This window comes from Engystomops pustulosus, chromosome 2 (genome assembly GCF_040894005.1).
Source record: "Engystomops pustulosus chromosome 2, aEngPut4.maternal, whole genome shotgun sequence".
In the NCBI taxonomy this organism is placed as follows: Eukaryota; Metazoa; Chordata; class Amphibia; order Anura; family Leptodactylidae; genus Engystomops; species Engystomops pustulosus.
In genome coordinates, this window is record NC_092412.1 from 128,216,425 (window position 1) to 128,236,566 (window position 20,142).

A 20,142-nucleotide genomic window follows, 5' to 3' on the forward strand; every position below is an offset into this window, starting at 1 on the left:
TCTCCTCTATGGGTAGAGGGACAGGGTCCTTTGAAGCTATCATAGCACATAATCTCTTGACTGAGATAAATAAGGGTAAGAGTCTCAGGACTGTCTCTGGCTCTTTGGGGAAAATGGAGTTATATACACACAATATGTACAAGGGACAAAGTACCTGGAGAGGGCGACAGCCCTTCAGGGATTAGTCAGTATCGCTGGGTTCAGCAAAGACAGGATCCAGCTCCTGCAGGGAATCCTGTGCATCCTCAGCGGGAGTAGGTGCCGGCTGGGGACACCCGGTGGCAGCAGTGGGTACTGCAGGTGCAGCAACATCCTCCGGACCTTCAGGGGGAGGAGCGCTGTCGCCCGGGGTGTCGGCTGTTCCAGCCAGGGGCTCAACTGAGCCAGGGACCACAGAGGGGTCCAGGAAAAAATAAACGGAGTCCAGCGGCCGCGCCGCGGCTCCTTCCAGCTCCGGTTCTTCCGGGGCCGGGTCATCACCCCATTGGTAACCGGCAAGGGGAGATGCGGGCCTAGATGGAACCTCCGGACAAGGTCCACTAGCCGGGATGTCCTCTCCCACAGAGGAGCCGCGGGACCTGACAATGCTCCCAGCAGGGGAGCCGGTGGGGGTGGCGCCCTGTATCATGCCCGGCCCATGGATGGCAATGGGGCCCGTACTCACGATTACCGTGGATGGGGCATTCACATGGGTCACCGCCCGGGGACTCGCAGCCGAGGAAGAGGAGGTGTTCGGGGACTCCGGCCACTCGTCGTCCTCATACCAGTCATCCTGCGGGTAGTAGCGGTCCTCATCGGAGTCGGGGATCCGGATCACACCAGCCGCCCAGGGTCCTCGGGGTCCTTCCTGCAGGGAGAACTCGATACACTCGCCTGGCTTGAGGTTGTGCAGGCTCTCCGGCAGATCAGGCCTCTTGACGGACCGGCGGGGTATAAATACTTCCCGTCCGGTATAGTCCTGGGTAGCGAAGCCATAGCCCTTCCGCTTGTCGAAGAACCGGACCATGCCGGTGGTGCGATTCTTCTCGACCCAAGCTCCAGCTGTAGATCGACCGGCCATGTACCGCTGGGCCTCCTTTTCTCGGCGTCGCTGGTCCGAGACAGCGTCTCGGAGTCGCCGGCGGCCGGCCTCACCTCGGCCTTGAGGCTGCGGAGGTTTCGGTGCTGGGGCTCGTGGCTCCGGTTCGGGTTCGGATCTCCTCTGACGACAGGTAGGTGCCGGAACAGGAGCAGGAACCACCGGAGGATCAGGAACCACTACAGCGGGGCTAGCAGGCCGCGCAGCAGGAGGAGCAGGCCTCGGAGCAGGTGGAGCGGCAACACTAGGCCCAGGCGTTGGCTCCGCAGGAGTCGGGTTCTCCCCACGTGGCGCCTCCACGTGGACCCGCGGTACCGGGATGGTAGCCGGGATAGGGACGAGGAACCGCCCGGGTGGAATTTGATACTGCGTCACCGTTTGGTAGCATGTCCTGGTGACGAAGGCCCGAGTCAATCCTCGGTGCAGCCGATGTCCAGCGGAGGGTCTTCGGACAGGCTGCGCAGAGACCACCACCATAGTCTCCAATACCTCATAAAACTCTGGACGCTCCACAGGAGGGAAAGGCGGAGGACCCCACATGGCGTTGTCCTCGCTGCTCAACATCCACTTGAGATCTGGCGCTTCTCTGAGGCAGGGCAGGAAGTCCGCCTCGAGCCAGTGGGAGGAGTCCGAGTCCTTCCCGTCAAGAGCTGTGGCGGGCTCTAATTTTTCCTGCGCCACAGGAGGCGGGGTTCGCGCTCTTCGCGCGTGGGTGGAGCTTGATGCGTCATCTGGGTTTCCCGCCAGTAAAGGTTTTGGCGGGCTGGAATTATTTGCTGCGCCACAGTTTCTGAGGTAAAAATCTTGAGGCGCGGCAGCGCCGGATGTAGCAGAGCTGGTACAGTTCTTGCCAGGATTAACCTCTGGAGTGCGGGAGCAGCGCTCGACCGCACGTGGCAGCAGTATAACACAGTTCATTCCAGAAACACACAAGTCCTTGGGCCTAAACCCGGATGGCAGCAGGGTTAGGCAGCACAGTCTTTTAATAAAGGAAAGTCTTTAATGCCGTAATAAGGCACAGAAGTCTATATCCTGTTCGTGACGCCACTTGCAACATCCCCCACCGGGGCCTAGCCCTTTGCGGTGAGGCCTGGAGTCAGCCGGGGCCCGCGGTACCGGAGTGGCTGGCGGTTGCGGCCTAAGCACGCTATTGTCACGGTGCTTGGTAGGGGGGAACCGGAGGGCTGTCCTACAGCCTGGCAGGTCTCCAGCAGGGTGGTGTTGGCAAGAAAAGATGAGGGAGCGGCTGCTATAGCGGATCTCCCTGGGGCAACCCCTTAATGTCCCGAGTGTGAGTCTCTGGGTGATGGACAGGGTGCCGGTGATGAAGGCAGCCGTATTAGCAGGGACCAGACGGAGACAAAAGTTGAAGAAAACAACTTACAGTTCGTTTATTGCAACCGGCAGGAACTGCAGAAAACGTGTCTTTAACAGGTGGAGTACTGGAGAGGTATTTGGAGGGAGCCACAGGATGTAGTTCACCAGCCTGGATGTGGAGGGCAGGCTGGGAGGCAGCTGTGTCCTAGAGGATGCTTCAGCTCGGTCCTGGATCTCTTCAGGTATCACCCTTGAAGGTAGGATGATACCCCTTTCCTCACTACACTAACTCTAGTCTTATCTTCCACTTCAGGCAGGGGCTAGGCTCTTCCTGCACTGGTCTGGTATGCTAGAGTCTCTGAGCTGCTGCTCAGCTAACTACACTCTGCTTGCGTCCTGCAGACCCAGAGGGCCTGACTAGGACCGGTCTCTTCTCCCTTCTGGGAGAGACTGCTCTCTTCTCTCTCTCTGGGGAGAGACTCCTCTAGAACATTCTGGGCCAGAGGTTTTATTACCTCCCTTTGGTCAGGTGGTGGCTGCTCCTCCAATTACCTCTCAGTGCACAATCACAGGATGTAACACAGACATTGGTCAATAGCATCTTGCATTATACAAAATACTTAACCTCTGCCTTGCCAGGCAGGATTAACCACTGCAATTTCCCCTTGATCCTATAAGGACCATGTAGTGTAATGTGGTGTTACCTACAGATGGGACGTATTCGCAAGCACTACCTCGCCATTGCATCGGCGAGGGTGTTGCACATGCATCTGTGTAATAGGCATGAAAGTGGGATGAAATAGGGATGAAAGTGTATATACACCCGTACCCTAATAATATATCCACACTGTGCTGAGAGAGTCCCTGCCCTTGCTTAGAGTTTCCCTGCTTAGAGAGTCCCTGCCCACACCCTGGAATTTCGCACTGAGCAGCCTTGGGAGTGATAGGAGCTAAAACAGCAATAAAACTGAGTAAAATTGTAAAGTAAGAGGTTGAAAATGATCTTTATTGTGCAAACATCACCAGGGGATTGAGATTTGAGAATTTTCTTTCATGGGAAAACCCCTTTAACATTGGCAAAGTCTTCATTAAAGAAAAAAAATAGCACAAAGAAAAAAAGAAATGATATTTGGATCCATCATTTGATGGATGAGACACTTCAATCATTTTAGTTGTTCTGCTCCTTTCATTGTTCAAACATCAGAAATCATTTGCGCAGATACCAGTAAATCTAACATCTAAATCAAGCAGGATAAACCAAGGACACTTACCCATAGAACCAGGCAGTATGGCTGTAGTACGGTGATATTCTTATATTTGCCATCCATGGCCCCTTTCCTTCTAAAATCAACTTTTTATATTATGCTAATGATCCCTCTGTGCTGCAACTTCACAAGCTGTTACACAGTTTCCTCATCCCCCTGCTCCCTCAGCACTTTCCCTCTGCCTAATGTATATCTCACTGCAGCAGAGGAATTATCTGTGAATATCCATGGCCTCCTTCTTTCTAAAATCAACTTTTTATATTATGCTAATGAGTCCCGCTGTGCTGCAACTTCACAAGCTGTTACACAGCTTCCTCCTCCCCCTTCTTCCTCAGCACTTCCCCTCTGCCTGATGCAGCAGAGGAATTTTCTGTGAATCTGCAGCACTGAGGACATTCTAAAAAGCAGACCTATGGATATGTGTTATGTACATCCTTTTAGCTCTGGCTTTTAAATTATCCACTCCCATCAGAACCTTGCACATCATAGCATATAAAGAATTACTTCCGGACCCTCAGTCCTGATGTTTTAGGAAATGTATAATCAATGAATTACATTCCTATTGATAGCATTAAAAGAGTAAGCTGATGTCAATGGAATGTGAATTGGGCCAACATGAGTTAAAAATTCATTAATATCTGGAAACAATAATTGTCTCTTGTTCATCTAATACCTGGTTTTAAAATCAATCTCCTTAAATTGTCTCTGTTCAGAACAATAGAACCATATCTTATGTCAAATTACTTGTTCAGCCAAGAAAATGCCTACTGATTCATTCTGTCAACACATAAAAAATCCACTCACTACAAAATGTGCTCCTTATTGTCTTACCGCAAGACAAAGGCCATTACGTCTGTACAATACACAGGGCTACATGTTCATGTCTGAAAATAACAGTGTACACTGAAGTACATCTACTTGCCATTAGGTTGACATATTTTACGACTGCAACCTCATTGACTGTCTCATTTTATCTCGAAAAATGAGTTCTTTTCACTCATAGTGGAAAGCCATAAAATAGTATCAATTTTCTGTACTAGGAGTCAATGGGGAACATGTATCTTAGTTTTTTTTTTGGGGGGGGGGGGGATAATCATGATCATGTTTTTTTTTTAATACATGTTTGGTTTTTCCTGTTCTGGCAGGCACAACTTTTGGCTGTTTGTCTAATCCACATGGACACAGGCCACAAGTTTTTGTACATTTTGGATTTGAGGCCATAGTCTGCATTTTTAAGCACTCTAGCCACACCCCAGGGATGACAACATATGAGGGTGCAGTCACATATGGCGTTTAGGATGCGTTTTGCAAAGCATTGCAGAAACACATGCGATTTACATGTTACCATGTGTCTGGTTGTTTTCAAAACATTTCTCTTCATTGTTGGAAGTTTAAACAGCTTTGTTAACATTTCCAGCATTGTAGAAAAAACACTTTCTAACTAGCCAAACGCATAGTAAAATATAAAATTAAATGTAAATACCACGTGTGAATACAGGGGTTGGCCTCCTTGCCTCATACTTTGTAATGTGTGTGTTAAGTGTGGGGGTCTGGATAATAAGTAATTTTTTTTAGGATATTAAGTAACTTACCAAAATATATCTATTCTAATTTCTTTGATTTCTTCATATGTAAAATGAAACCTCCTGTCTTTTACCTCATCAGCCAGAGATTCCTGACCATAAAATGGCCTCGGATGGAGGGTCATATGATCTCTAAGTGTCCATGAACAATCACCAGTTAGAGATCACATGACCCTCCATCTGCAGCCATTTCACGGACAGGAATGTCTGGCTGATGAGGTAAATGACTGATTACCTAATATCCTGCCCCCCACACTTACACACATAATACAAAAAACATGAGGTAAAGTGGCCAGCCCCTTTAAAGCATGTCAAATAATTCCAATTTAAATGTTAAAACAGGGTCCATGGGAAAAAAAATCCCTTCCAGGACCAGCTGCTGATTTGCCCCTAAAAAGTCACAAAAGTAAGCAAAAAAAGTGATACATGAGTGAAAAGCCGCACAGAACACCTGGAAAATAAAGATACGTAAGGCACACTGCACAAGGTGCAGACAAAGGTGTACCTGAGAACTGACAGAAAAGATCACAGTGAAAAGTTGCAAACACACAAAAAGTTTCAAACAAGCAAAAAAAAGCAAAGATACTTGTCCCCTAATAGGGCATGTGTATCATATGTCTGGCTTTGTCTGTCTATTTATTCTGTCTAATACAGATACATTTTTTAGGTAGGCCACCGGCCCCGGAGCTTTGTTGTCATTCATGGGAGGAATAGTTTCCCAAAGGGCAATCTAATGGTAGAGGATTACAACTCACCTCCCCGTCCTGTCTTCCTCTGCAGTCATGTGATTTCAGTATAGATAGTCATGGCTGCATTTAGAAGAAAAATAGTTTTTAAAATTCAAATAAGCCAGAAGTGCTCTGCAGAGCACCTCCAAGGTGCTTCATCCGTTTTCAATGTATACACTGCTCTCGGCTTGCATCCTTGCCTCTTTTTTTCTTCTAAATGCGGTCCTTGCAGTCTATACAGGCAGTCCCTGGGTTACGTACAAAATAGGGTCCGGAGGTTTGTTCTTAAGTTGAATTTGTATGTAAGTTGAAACTGTATATTTTATAATTGTAGATCCAGACCAAAAAAAATTTTGGCCCCAGTGACAATTGGAGTTCAAACATTTTTTGCTGCAATGGGACCTAGGATATTCAATAAAACCTCATTATAGACACTTTACAGCTGATCATTGCAGTCTGGGACTATAGTAAAGCATTCAGAAAGCTTTACCAGAGGTCAGAGGGGTCTGTCTGTAACTATGGGCTGTCTGTAAGTCGGGTGTCCTTAAGTAGGGGACCGCCTGTACTGAAAAAGACAGGCAAATGGAGACAGGACAGGGAAGTTAATAGAATTTATCTACAATCAGGGAATCTGATGGTAGATGTCCTTTATGGAAACAGACATACAGGAATATGACTTTGCAGGGTTTTTTTTTTTACTTTTATTTACCAAAAAATATTTAGATGGACTGATCTATTTGAAAAAGAGATGCTTATTATATTATTATATAACTAATAATAGATAAAAAATGTTTCTATGCATCTTTTAGGTGGATCAATGTTTATAGACACAGCACTGTATGCACAAGTCTGTGTGCCTCAGTCCTTCACAGCTGACGCTAGGGTTTGGATTATGTGCCATTTCCTTCCAAGCAGCTGATTACTTAATTAGAGTGATTTCATTTCTTATTATAGGGAAATCACTCACCATTGTCTATGTGGCTGTAAGGAGCGAGATCCAGAGGAAACTGCCCGTAGGGAGAGAGAGAAACAGCTGTATATACAATATGTTCATTTTTGAAGAATATAAGAGAGAGCAACCAAAAGAGAGCTCTACCCTAGGACGACAGCGATTGCTCACAGCTTAATCAAGTGTGTCATATCTTACTACTAATAATGTGCAGAAAGTCAAAGAATTAAGTATCTAGAGAATTCCTTTTCATCTTAGAGATTGGTTTATATTTCATTGATTAAATCGATGTCCTCCATCCTAACAAGGCTCATCTACATACATATATATGGGGAGATTTATCATTAGGCAGGATTTTAAACAGTTGTCTATGTGTTAGACTGGCAGGTTTCCAACAGTCGGATTTATAGTCCGGTGTATGTGCAGTGTTAAATGCCTTCCTATGTGAGTACTTTATGCTGTGTGTGCTCTATGTGAATAGACTGCACCAGCCACACAAATGTGTAACATCTGCTCAATTTCAGCTTTTTTGCGATGTTTTTGCACAGGAAACTCTCAGATACCTCAAACATAAAATTGAGCAAAAACTTCAAAATTGAGCAAAAACTTCAAAATTGTGCAAGTTTGAGATAAACCTCCCCCTGTAGTAGCAATGAACCCACATACACCACCTCCTATGTGGTGTAGTTTTGCAATTAAATTTGTGTTCTTTCGAAAATTCTCAGTTGAGTGTTGCACACTCTGTGGTGTATTTTTTCACCATTGCGTGACTTCTTGCGAGATTGCGAGAGTTCTGTTTTTCTCTTGCTAAAAAAAAAATTGCAACAGTTATACACCAAGAAGCTACATAGGACTAATACTAAATCTCCCCATATGTACACTCACCGGCCACTTTATTAGGTACACCATGTTAGTAACGGGTTGGACCCCCTTTTGCCTTCAGAACTGCCTCAATTCTTCGTGGCATAGATTCAACAAGGTGCTGGAATCATTCCTCAGAGATTTTGGTCCATATTGACATGATGGCATCACACAGTTGCCGCAGATTTGTCGGCTGCGCGTCCATGATGCGAATCTCCCGTTCCACCACATCCCAAAGATGCTCTATTGGATTGAGATCTGCAAATCCTTTACTTAAACGAGTAGTTTCCTTTTATTAATCAAAATTAATGTCCTATCTTTCCCCGGAATACGTCACCAGCGCCTCCTCTCCCCAGCGCTAACGTGTACCCGCCGTGCTACGGTACAGCATACACGCGTTAATGTGAATGTAGCCTTAGTCCGGCTGCACACAAACGTGACATGCTTCTGGCAGGGAGCCAGGTAATGTGAAAAAGAGCTTTTAAAGTACTAAAATGATTCACAATGCTGACCAAGACATTTTTACAACATTGTTATCAACCCCAATGTCTGAAAAGATTACCCTTTGCTGTATAATTGTATGCAAAAGTAGAAAGTTCAACAGTTTTTTTAAAGATTCAACAATATAATACTATGTTACATACAGAGCAACTATAAAATTCACTAGAACCGTTAACGTTTTGATCCCAAGGGAGCTTAGCAGCAATCTTTTTAACTGCAATATCTCTCAACAGCCACAGATTACTCAGCTCATTTGAACAGAATCACTAGACACTGCCAAAGGAGAACTTTCCACATAGAAGACAAGCCAGCTTGTAATATTAATACACTGTGTACTTCTGAGCTGGATGAGGTGGCACACAGTTTCCATGATATATACATGAACGTTAATGATACCGTATATACTCAAGTATAAGCCAAGGTACCTAATTTTAACACAAAAAAACCTGAGAAAACCAATTAACAGGAGTATAAGCCTAGGGTTGAAAATTCACGGTCACAGCCTCCAGTCAGTATACAGCTAGCTAGTCCCCTTCCCCCAGTATATAGCTAGCCAGGCCCTTTCCCCCTAGTATGTAGCTAGCCAGCCCATGCCCTCTAGTATATACCTAGCCAGCCCATACCTCCCAGTGTATAGGTAGCCAGCCCATGCCCTCTAGTATATAGCCAGCAAGTCCATGCCCCCTAGTATGTAGCCTGACAGCCAATACCCCTTGGTATTATAGCCTACCAGCCCATGCCCCCCAGTATATAGCAGCAAGCTCATGCATGTTAGTATATAGCTAATCGGCCCATGCCCCCTAGTATATAGCCAGCCAGCCAATGCCCTTAGGACAGTGATGGCGAACCTTTTAGAGACCGAGTGCCCAAACTACAAGCTAAATCCACTTATTTACCGTGAAGTAACTTATTGCTACCTGTTCTTCCACATCTTTCAATCGTATCAGCACCTGAGGCCACAAATACAATTGAAAGAAGGAGGGCAAATTCAGACTCACATTCTCTCCAGGGTCTCTCTGTAGAGGAAGAATAGTGGGCCAAGCAGGAAGACCTCCAAAGAAGTGTCACTTTTAAATAGCATTGAGAGCTGCATCTCTTAAGTTCCCTGGGACTGCAGGAAGATTTGGTGGATTTGGTCATATTTGGTGAACTGGGGCAATGGTCTGAGTGCCCACAGAAATGGCTCCGAGTGCCACTTCTGGCACCCGTGCCATAGGTTCGCCACCACTGCCTTAGGATATAGCCTCCCAGCCCATGCCCCACAGTAAATAGCAGCCAGCCCATGCTTCCTAGTATATAGCTAGCCAGCCCATAACCCCCAGTATATAGCCAGCAAGCCCATGCCCCCTAGTATACAGCCAGCCAATGCCCTTAGTACCCTTAGTATGTAGCCTGCTAGCCCATGCACCCTAGTACATAGCAGCAATCACATGCCCCCTAGTATATAGCGAACCAGCCCCCTTCCCCCAGTATATAGCCAACCAGCAGCCCCTGTCCCAAGTATGCCAAGTCTATAAATAAAAAAATTAACTTTGTACTCACTTTTCCGACGCCCCCTGCAGGTCCACTTCTTTCTTCTAGTGCTCTGGCTCTGTCTTCGAGTCCACACACACTACCGCCACACACAGCAGCAAGCAGCTGACTTCATAATGTGGGTGCTGACATCGCGTAGGGACTCGAGGCTGGACTTGGAGCACTGGAAGCAAGAAGAGGACCTCCCCTCCGAGGGGCGTGGGAAAGGTGAGAACAGTGTTAAGTTTTTCATAGACTCGAGTATAAGCCGAGTTAGGTTTTTCTAGCACATTTTTTGAGCTGAAAAATGTAGCTTAGGGAAGGTAAACAAAGTACACTAACATACTGGTGTGTGACCCCTCTGGCAGGATCCCCTCCCCTTTCAGCTTCTTCTGCCCTGTTTTTTACAAACAAAAATGTTTTAAATTAGGCAAATAAGCCTAAGGGGCTCTGGGCTCCATAGCTGTTAATGAAGCCTGGAGCCCCTCTGGCTCATTTGCATAATTTTAAAGTCTTTTTGTCTTAAAAACAAGGGCATAAGAAGCATAAAAAAGAGCAGATCCTGCCAGTGGGAGCACACACCGGTATATCAGTGTGCTTGGTTTACAATCCTTGATTCTGGTGGTGGATGTCCTTTAAGAGTATTTAGAATATTTACTAGAAATCTAGATGAAATGTATTCATTGCCAATACAAGAAATGTTGTAATATGTGGGTGTAGGATTAACTATCCTTACTATTGAAATTTTTACATTTTAGACCACGGCAAATTTTGAAAGGCGCAAAATAGTAACAAAAGTGCACATGCTCCAAAAAAAGTTGACAATAAAGAGGAAAAACAATTATGTCTTAGAATTCTGTCCACAGGTGGTCCAGTGCCAATATCCACTTAGACGCTCTGGCCTCTTAGTGAGTAAAGGCACAAACTGCGCCAGTTTGGACCTGTAGACCAGGTCTGAACTGGCAGATATTTTTGCTATAGTTTCTGGATATCTTTCCTCTTCAAGTTTATGAACCAGCTAGTCTAATCGTGCAGTATACTTGTAGTATTCTTATTCCCTGTGCATGACTTTTTGTCAGGGCCAGGACAAGGAGTAGACAGAGGTAAGCGATAAAGGTATACATGGTCTGGGGGTGGGGATGCAAAGCAAACTTGTAGGCAAAATCGGAAAATCAGATACAGTGTGAACTGGCACCATCAGCCAATTACAAAGCAGCACCGCCCGATTTAATTTAGAGGAGCATGGTTAAGCAGCGCCCAATCTTGCCCAATGTCTGTCACTTGCCTCTGTCCCAACTTCTAGCATAGCAACTGCATCGCTGACAGACACTTCTTCTTCCACAGTGCTTCTAACATAGGTTCAGCTTTACCTGCACCCCGGAATGCAGAGGCAGAACTACCGGCATAGCAAGCATAGGGGCAAAGAGGCATGGGCTGCATAACCCTATGCATACCTCATTCCTCCTGGTTCAGTCCATGCACCTTGGGCCCCCTGTCTATTTCAAGCCCAGATACTATTGTTTCTAAGGCAGCAGTTCTGCCACTAGTCTGCCTCACTCCCATGGAACATCTGAAGAACACACAGACACTCCAGCAGCTGCTGTTCTCTCTCCTGCCCCTCCAAATGCGCCTGAACGAGGAAGTCGCTAATCAACTGGACAGAGGAGGAGGGGTGTGCAGGAAGATCTGCTCTGCCATTTTTCACTGATACAGTTCCCTTATGCTGCCTGCTGTCCTGGATAGCATATGAGTGTCCAGTAGAAATATATATCTAAAGTATGCATATTGTGTAATGTGCTGTATGTGCACATACCTTGTGAGTGCTGTATGTTGAACGTACATGTGTATCTTATGTGTGCTGTATGTAAATATGTACATTCTGTGTGCTGTATACATGTGTACCTTGTAGATGCTGTATGTACATGTTTACCTTCTGTGTGCTGTATGCTGTTTACATGTGTACCTTGTGTATGCTCTATGTATATGTGTATGTGGTGTGTGCTGTATGTACATTGTACCGCGTGCGCTGTATGTACATGTGTAACTTGTGTATGCTGTGTATAAGTGCACCTTGTGTGTGCTGTATGTATATGTGTACCTTGTGTGTGCTGTATACATGTGTACCCAGTGTATTCTGTATTATGTGTATATGTGTAACTTGTGTATGCTGTGTATAAGTGCACCTTGTGTGTGCTGTATGTATATGTGTACCTTGTGTGTTCTGTATACATGTGTATCCAGTGTATTCTGTATTATGTGTACATGTGCACCTTGTGAATGCTGTATGTACATCTCTACCTTGTGTGTGCTGTATGCTGTGTACATGTATACTTTGTGTATGCGGTATGTACATGTGTATCTTGGGTGTGCTGTATGCCGTATACATGTGTATCTTCTGTATGATGTATACTGTATGTGCATATGTACTTTGTAAGTGCTGTATGTAGATATGTACCTTGTGTGTGCTGTATGCTGTGTACATCTGTACCTTGTGAGTGCTGTATGAAGTATGTACATGTTTACCTTGTGTGTGCTGTATACATGTGTACCATCGAGTGGGTGGAGCCATAATCATATGCCCTGTGCACGGAGCACCAGCTATGATAACTGCCCCCCATTAGGCAAGAGAATTCAAGATGAAAACTTGTTTTTGATTGATCAAAAACAACCTTCTTTCATATACTGTAGATTCTAAAAATAAATAATGTAGATATTCTTTAATTTTCAATCTTGTGTAAATGTATTTGTAAACCCTAAGGAATACAAAAAACTTGCAGACAATTAGGTTAAGTGAATACAATTTTAGGTTAAGTGAATACAATCAACCCTTATATATTGAAAGCATGACTTCACATTCCATCTTCATTTACCTAACATAGCTTCTCGTTTGTCTATTTTTAAGAAGCCATGCCTGGTCAACCAGCTTATGTATAGTCTAAGCTTCTTAATCCGGTACGCTGTGGCTTAAAATAAATTATTTTGAAAAGTGAATTTACACACTAACAAAAAACTGAAAAATAGGAAGAGGACACAGTTTCAATCATGATTATAACATCTGTATTACTGGTTAATTCTTCAAGTCATCTTGCACTATTCAACTATTCTAAGTACAATGAGATTAAGGTGCTGAAGCTTCAGGATTAATGGAAATACAAACAGAAACATTCCATTCAAGCTACCCCTGTGACAGTGTTTTATATATTGTGATAATCTTAGTTTATATATTGCAGTAGATGTACTCTGGTACTACTGTTCTTCCAAACAAACTACTGAAGCTGCAATCGAGTATGCACAAAGATAGAATTCTAGATATGGAAGAAGCACACATCCAAATAGCATTGCTAAAACAATACACTTAGCAGGACATAACAGTCCAACAAAGTATTAGGCTGGATATTGCCAGATATTGGTAGGATGACTACTTAAAACACACTGTGAAACAAAGTTTTATTTAGTTGTCACAACTCCACACGGTCTCCAGATTGTCTGTAGTTGGCATCTTTGCTGAACAATTTTGGATTGCTACTACAGGTGTCTGCAATGTTCAAAAATCTGACAATTTTGGCTCCTCAAAATATGTGGGGGATAATGAAGAGCAAAATGTTGTTGAAGTAAAGTATGATCTTTGTAGATTCCTTTAGTAGCACACAACCTGCTTATTTATTCTGAAAGAATGGCTGGACCATTGTACAAGCACTATTTTCCTCCTGTGCCACTTCTTGATTGTAAACCCTCCCTCCAATGGTTTCATATGACCATGTTATCAAAGGTAATTTCTTTTTTAATTTGTATATGTACCCCATACCCTGTATAAATAAAGATGTATTACTATTGTTATAGATCAGTGGTGGCGAACCTATGGCACGGGTGCCAGAGGTGGCACTCAGAGCCCTCTCCATGGGCACCTGCGCCATCACCCCAATGCAGAGTTCACCAGACAGGACTCAAGGCCTCCTGCAGTACCAGGCAGCCCAGAACCCGAAAAGGAAGCTACAATTATAATCCAAACTTCTTCTCCATATTTCTACTGTATTAGTGTCCTCAGGTGCTTATACGATTTAAACATGTAACAGAGCAGGGAGTAATTAGTTACTGCCTAAACTGTCGAATTGGCACTTTGCGAAAAATATGTGGGTTTCGGTTGTGGTTTGGGCACTCAGCATCTAAAAGGTTTGCCATCACTGTTATAGATGCTCACAACAGACTACTGACAATACAAATTTATAAGATGTCAGTCATCCTATAGGTACTGTAGCTCTAGTGCATGCAGCCATAATACTGTTTCACTCAAACTAAGTATGTTGGACCCATAACTACAGAGGGATATAAAATTTGACACTGGTGTACACAGATGAGAAAAGGTTAAATGATGTTCACACTTTAGCCTACCTTTACATTACGTTTTTGTGTAACACAGAAATTATATCTCATGTGGATGTTAAACTAGGTCTGTTTTCAATTCAAATCTTCAGTGTTGAAAGACAAATGCATTCACCCCTGAGCCATAGTACTTTACCTTTCAACAAATAGCTACACAGTGTATAATATAGATACCAAAGACATCAACATTAATATGTGTTAACGGCAGGTTTGTACATGCCACTTGGCTATCGGGTCAGACTTGATGACTTTCCTATAAAACTGTAACCTTCTCTATTAATATATAAAGCTGTCAGAATTATTGTGAGAAGACTCATTGTAAAATTACCTGTCAATTCTAGTGGATGAAGATAATTTCGACTAAATATCAGAGGTCAGTTCATGTAATGTGATGAATTCCTCATAGTCTTGGGATACCTGCAAAAATAAAATTAAAATTTACAAGGCAACCATTACAGATACAGTCAAGTTGCAGCAATAGCTTAGGACTATGGGCAAAGCGTGTACATCATTTCAGCTGTGTCTATTCAATATATTTATGTAGATGCTCTAGGATGCCAAGATAAAATCAGCATAAAATAATATATTTGCAATTATTATTATTAAGCATCATAAAGCCTAAATGTGAATTAAAGCCATGATGATATCTATCGCTCTCATCCAGGACATTATAGCATCAAAAATACCTAAACAATTTTAAAACAGCACAGAAATAACATCAACAAAAATGTCAATATCTTCAATGGTGTAAATTGCTCATATATACAGAAAAAAATCCATATGTAATATTCATACATTTACCTATGTATGTTTATGTATTCTTTTCCTAAAAAAATCTTTTTTGTATTTATTAAAGGGAAAGTCTTGTGTATTTAATTCTAGTTCCAGGTTAGAAGAAAAGCCATGTTAAATGTACTCTGTGAACTGAGAGAATAAACTTCAAGAGAAGTGTCATGGATTAGTACATGCTCCAGCAAGTGACTCATTAACTTGAAGGGGATGGTGGAGGATTTTTTTCTATGTGTGTAATATTACTAAAGTGCTCTCCCATTTATTTCCCAGTCTTTTTGTCTTTATGCAAATGGCCTTAAGAGTGCACCAGGTTAGGACTGTGCCTGCTGAAGCTGTGCCTTTTCTTCTTTTTACATCTTTTGTCTGCAAGGGACTGTCAGTCATTGTGCAAAGGAGTGGGGATGTTTGGTGCTGTAGAAAGAAAAATAGGTGCACCAACAGACATGACCTTGACTTTGGTGCACAGAGAAGCTATTTTCTAAAATAACAGATCACTAACATTAAATATTGGTTTTGCTTGCAGCCGAGATAAACCAGACTTGTGGCAGTTAAATTCCTGCTTGATCAGATGGGAATGGGCCTATGCACTCAAACAAACAATTAACTGTTGACATGGCTTCACCTACCAGTGCGCCATCTACTTACTAATGACGATAAACGGTATAACAACTTTAGGTTAAGATAGACTGACCTGGAAGAACAGGCCATCAATACTGTGAAATTGAAAAATGTATTTTAAAATAAGCTACTGTATTACAATTATTCTATGTTGTACAATATCTGCGGAAAGAGTAAAAACTAGTTATCGTAACTATAACAGTGCAACTCATTCTACTTTTTGCCTTCCATTGGTAAATATATTTAGTCACCAAATTTACTTTTTCTGCTACTGTAAGAAGCAGAAGAGGACATCGTCACTGCCCTGAACCCTAAGCAGCTGCACCCCAGATGCATCTGTTTTCAGTAAAACTGGGTAACAACAAAGTTGTGGCTTTTAATTGTTTACATGGGTGGCCACTTCTCACAATCCTTAAATTTGTATATTGATACAACAACAGCAGGATACATTTTTAATATAACTTTTCAGAGCCTGGTAAACCTGGCTAAAACCTAATATGCTAAGATAAAAGATGCACAGTGACTATAAAGATTAAATGGAATTCTAAATATTTGAAACAAAGTAAAAACTTACAGGTGTAGCAATCAATATTATGATAACATAAAAGGTGAAAACTTATTGACTTAACATACCAAGAAAAGTATAAAAAAACTATAGGTGTTTGGTAAACCATTAAGTGGAGTGGACATGTTGTTTATACTTAGAAGCAGATTGATCATGGACCGTAATGTGAGAAAGCCCAGTGGGTCAAGAACTTGAAAGCTGTGACGACAATAAAATGTCTCTAGAGCATATACTGACCTTAGATGAAGCTATAGAAAGTAAAAAATGATTCCGGCATCCTGCTTTGGTCTGTAGTACCTAGTAGGGAATATAGTATAATTGCTATGCAAATAAATTGAAGATAGTCTGGAAAAGAGACGACTACGAGGGGACATGATTAATTTATTTAAATATATGAATGGTCCATACAAAAAATATGGTGGTAAGTTGTTTCAGATTAAATCAAATCAAAAGACGAGGGGGCACTGTCTCTGTTTGGAGAAATCAAGGTTTAATCACCGGAGGCGACAGGGCTTTTTTACTATGAGAACGGTCAATCTGTGGAATAGCCTGCCTCAGGCTCTGGTCACAGCAGGGACAGCAGAGAGCTTCAAGAAGGGTCTAGATGCCTTTTTACACCTAAATAACATTGATTGCTATGTTATATAGAATTGTTTCCCCTAAATCCCTTCCTCATCCAATCCCTTCCCTTCCTTGGTTGAACTTGATGGACAAGTGTCTTTTTTCAACCGTATAAACTATGAAACTATGAAATAAACTATAAGGCAGCACACCTGAAGTAAAAAAGCATTTATTGCATGCCTGAAAATAGTTCCTTTGGGGGGGGGTTAAACTTTGCACCTTCACTTTGGGTGAATAAAACCCTTTTTACTTCCGGAGTGCTGAATTTATTTGGATTCTTCGTTTGCTCACCTGAGAGCCAGATTTGCTATTGCTCGCACCCACACTTGGGTTGATTGAGCCTTATACCGCTGTGCTGCTCCACCTAGAAATTATTTTGGTTGTCTAATAGCTATGCATATAACTGTATTAGGATATACATAATGATGAAGCTCTTATGTTACTTATGAACTGAATACAGTACTGCTTATAAATGTAGTTACTCCATACAAACTTGTGTACAATTATAGTCTTTACGTATCTCTAGGGTAGTCTGCAAAAGAAGTATTTGGGTGAAATCCTTCTATTTCAGTTGTCAGTTTTACTGTTAATGAATATTAACTAGATTCTAGATATGATAAGCTGCTATATATTTAGAAAACATTCTTGTGACAAGGAATTTAGATATAAACTGGCGAACATCCCAGATCCTGCTCATCATTACCAGCATGTTATATGTGTCTAGGGTTGTCAGATTCTAAAAATGAGTTCAGCAGGTTGCCATCTAATCTCACAAAGTTTGCAGTGTTCTTCTTCAATCTTTTTCATCTTGTATGACACCAGTATACTGATGACAGGAGGAACACTAAAGCTTTTCTAAATGTCTTGTCTACTTTGACTGATTTCTGATCTCGCCACTGAGCTTTGCAGAGATAAGGGGTGTAGGATGTGATTGCACTTTCAGATGTCTGGAAGTAATTCAAATGCATAACTACTTACATGTCAATCAAGTGCGGGTGTGGAAAACACAGCTAAAAATAAGCAAAAATGAGCAAGCCAGAAATGGATGACCTCAGTCAAAAGCCAGATTTATTCTGCTGTAGTGCATCATTCATTTATAAATAATAAATAAATTATTCATAAATAAATTAGATTACATTTTTATATATATTCTATTCAGTAGCTAAAGTTTTCCATGGATTACCTATAGTCTTACATTTATTGAGCTTGTGATCATGAGATCACAGGCATTACAGATATGAGGGTTATATATCATACGCTGGCGCTTGTGTGCTTCAGTCTCTTGACTTATCCAGCGGGATCTTGCACAGGGCTTATCTATCTAGAAATAAACTTTTCACATGTTGGTAATAGATATTTACAGCAAATTGGTTCAAAAACCAAGATGGCAATGAGGCACAAATCATGAAGCAGAAAAAAATGTGAAAGGTCAGAATGACAAAAAAATCAAAGCAGAATATCTCAGCAACCAGGAAGACAAGGTCAATAACAGGCCATTCAAACTACCAGGTATAAATGGACTGACCAACCTTTCTACAGCTAAAACCAAGGCGCAAGGAAGATGGAGTCAATTCCAATTCCAATATCCAGGTTGTGATCAGGGTGTGATCAGGGTTTGGTCAGTGAAAAATTGACATTTTGCATCAGAGTGCAATCAGTTTTCAGTCAGAGTTTGTTCAGTGTCTGTTTTTCATGTGTGTTTTCAATGCAATTTCAATGCGTTTTTCAGGGCTCAGGGACTCAGGGCTGAGGTCTATCTTTTCTATGGCAATTGATGCGTGAAAAACGCATTGCACTTGCATGTGTCTCAGAGTGTAATGCGCTTTTGATGCATCTCCATAGACTTGTATGGTGCATTTTTCACGCGCGTGACTTGCAAAAGTAGAGCACGTCGAGATTTAAACGCGCGTTAAAAAAAAAAAGGCGCGTGTGTGCGTGAAAAAAAATGCAAGTGTGAAAAAGCCCATTGATTACAATGGGTCAGAGTGAAATGCAAGTTCTGCGCGTCAAAAGCATGCACAGAAAATGCGCATGAAAAACGCAAGTGTGAAAGGGGCCTAACAGGAGTACTGCCTCTTTTTAAAAAGCCTCCATAAACCAAAAGCATCTTTTCAAGGATAAGTGGTACCCCCTCATCCAAGCTGTAAAATAGATCAAAATATCTCACAGTTTCTAAGTTCTGTATTTTAATAGTCTGCAAAAAGCCTTTATAGTTTCCAGAATTATATATTATCTTTTTTTCAGATAAATAATTCACTTAGGAATTAATTTCTATCAGCTTTTATGACAATAACCATTATTTCCATATTACTATTTACATGCAGCCCCAGGGTTATATACAAGATAGGTTCTTTAGGTTTGTTCTTAAGTTGAATTTGTATGTAAGTCGCAACTGTATATTTTATCATTGTAACTCCGCCCAAAATATTTTTTGGTCTCCGTGCCAATTGGATTTTAAAACATTTGGGTTATCATAAGAACCAGGAATAACAATAAATCTTAACTGCAGACACCTGTGATAACTGTTACAGCTCTTTATTGTAGCCCAAGGCTAAAGTACAGTAAATTACCAACATCCAGAAGTCCGTTTGTAACTAGGGGTCGTACGTAAGTCGGGTGTTCTTAAGTAGGGGACCGCCTGTATATGTATCCAGCTATTGGTGAGTCTACTGTATATGGCCATACAACGTTGCAAACCGTTGCAGCTCTCCTCTTATTTCCTCTTAGCTAAGTGCCTAGTAGTCTTTGTAGTATAAAACAGGAAACCGCTACATGGTCATATATCACCAAGGAATGGCCCCAGTGTACCATACTAGTGTCTAGAAAAGTGAGTGCTTCCAATATGCACACTGTTGTTTGAAGCCACTTCCAGTGGTTATATACTGCATTTACCACAAAACAATCTTTGCATAAAAACCCTATCCTAATGGTCTGGAAAACTAGCTGAAATTGCCTTGAAAATTCCTATAAGGAGCATCTTGTATTCTGCTGATACAGTTTATTTTGCTAGAAATGTCTTCCCGACAGTGATGGATTTGCAGACAGAAATATTCAGTGCCAGGCTGCAGGACATTAAATTATTTCTGTCAGATGGGCAACTTTGAATAACCATCAGGTGTGAGCTGATGCTGCGGCAACAAAGTACACTATGTGCCAAGTGAGGCCAGGAACATCTATTAAAATATCTCAGAGCTGCAATACATGGATATCTCTTGTTCAACCTAAAACATATTGTACAACTGAAATGAAAGATAGGGCCTCCATGAGAACATCAAAACTATTCAACATCATATCTCCAGATTCCTGTGACGGGTCACAGAATAAAGCAGTGGGTGCCTGTAATCAAATTATTTCTTTAAAGGGATATTCCTT

General features: G+C 42.3%; 1 protein-coding gene across 3 annotated transcripts in view; it reads right to left on the reverse strand.

Moving 5' to 3' along the window:
* The window catches only part of SRRM3 (serine/arginine repetitive matrix 3), a 253,872-nt gene that overhangs the window by 144,487 nt on the left and 89,243 nt on the right, over positions 1-20,142 (reverse strand). For all 3 annotated transcript variants that reach the window (XM_072136348.1, XM_072136349.1, XM_072136350.1), the window contains one exon: positions 14,503-14,591. The gene's annotated coding sequence lies outside the window, so the exon portion shown is untranslated. The remainder of the gene's footprint in view (positions 1-14,502; positions 14,592-20,142) is intronic.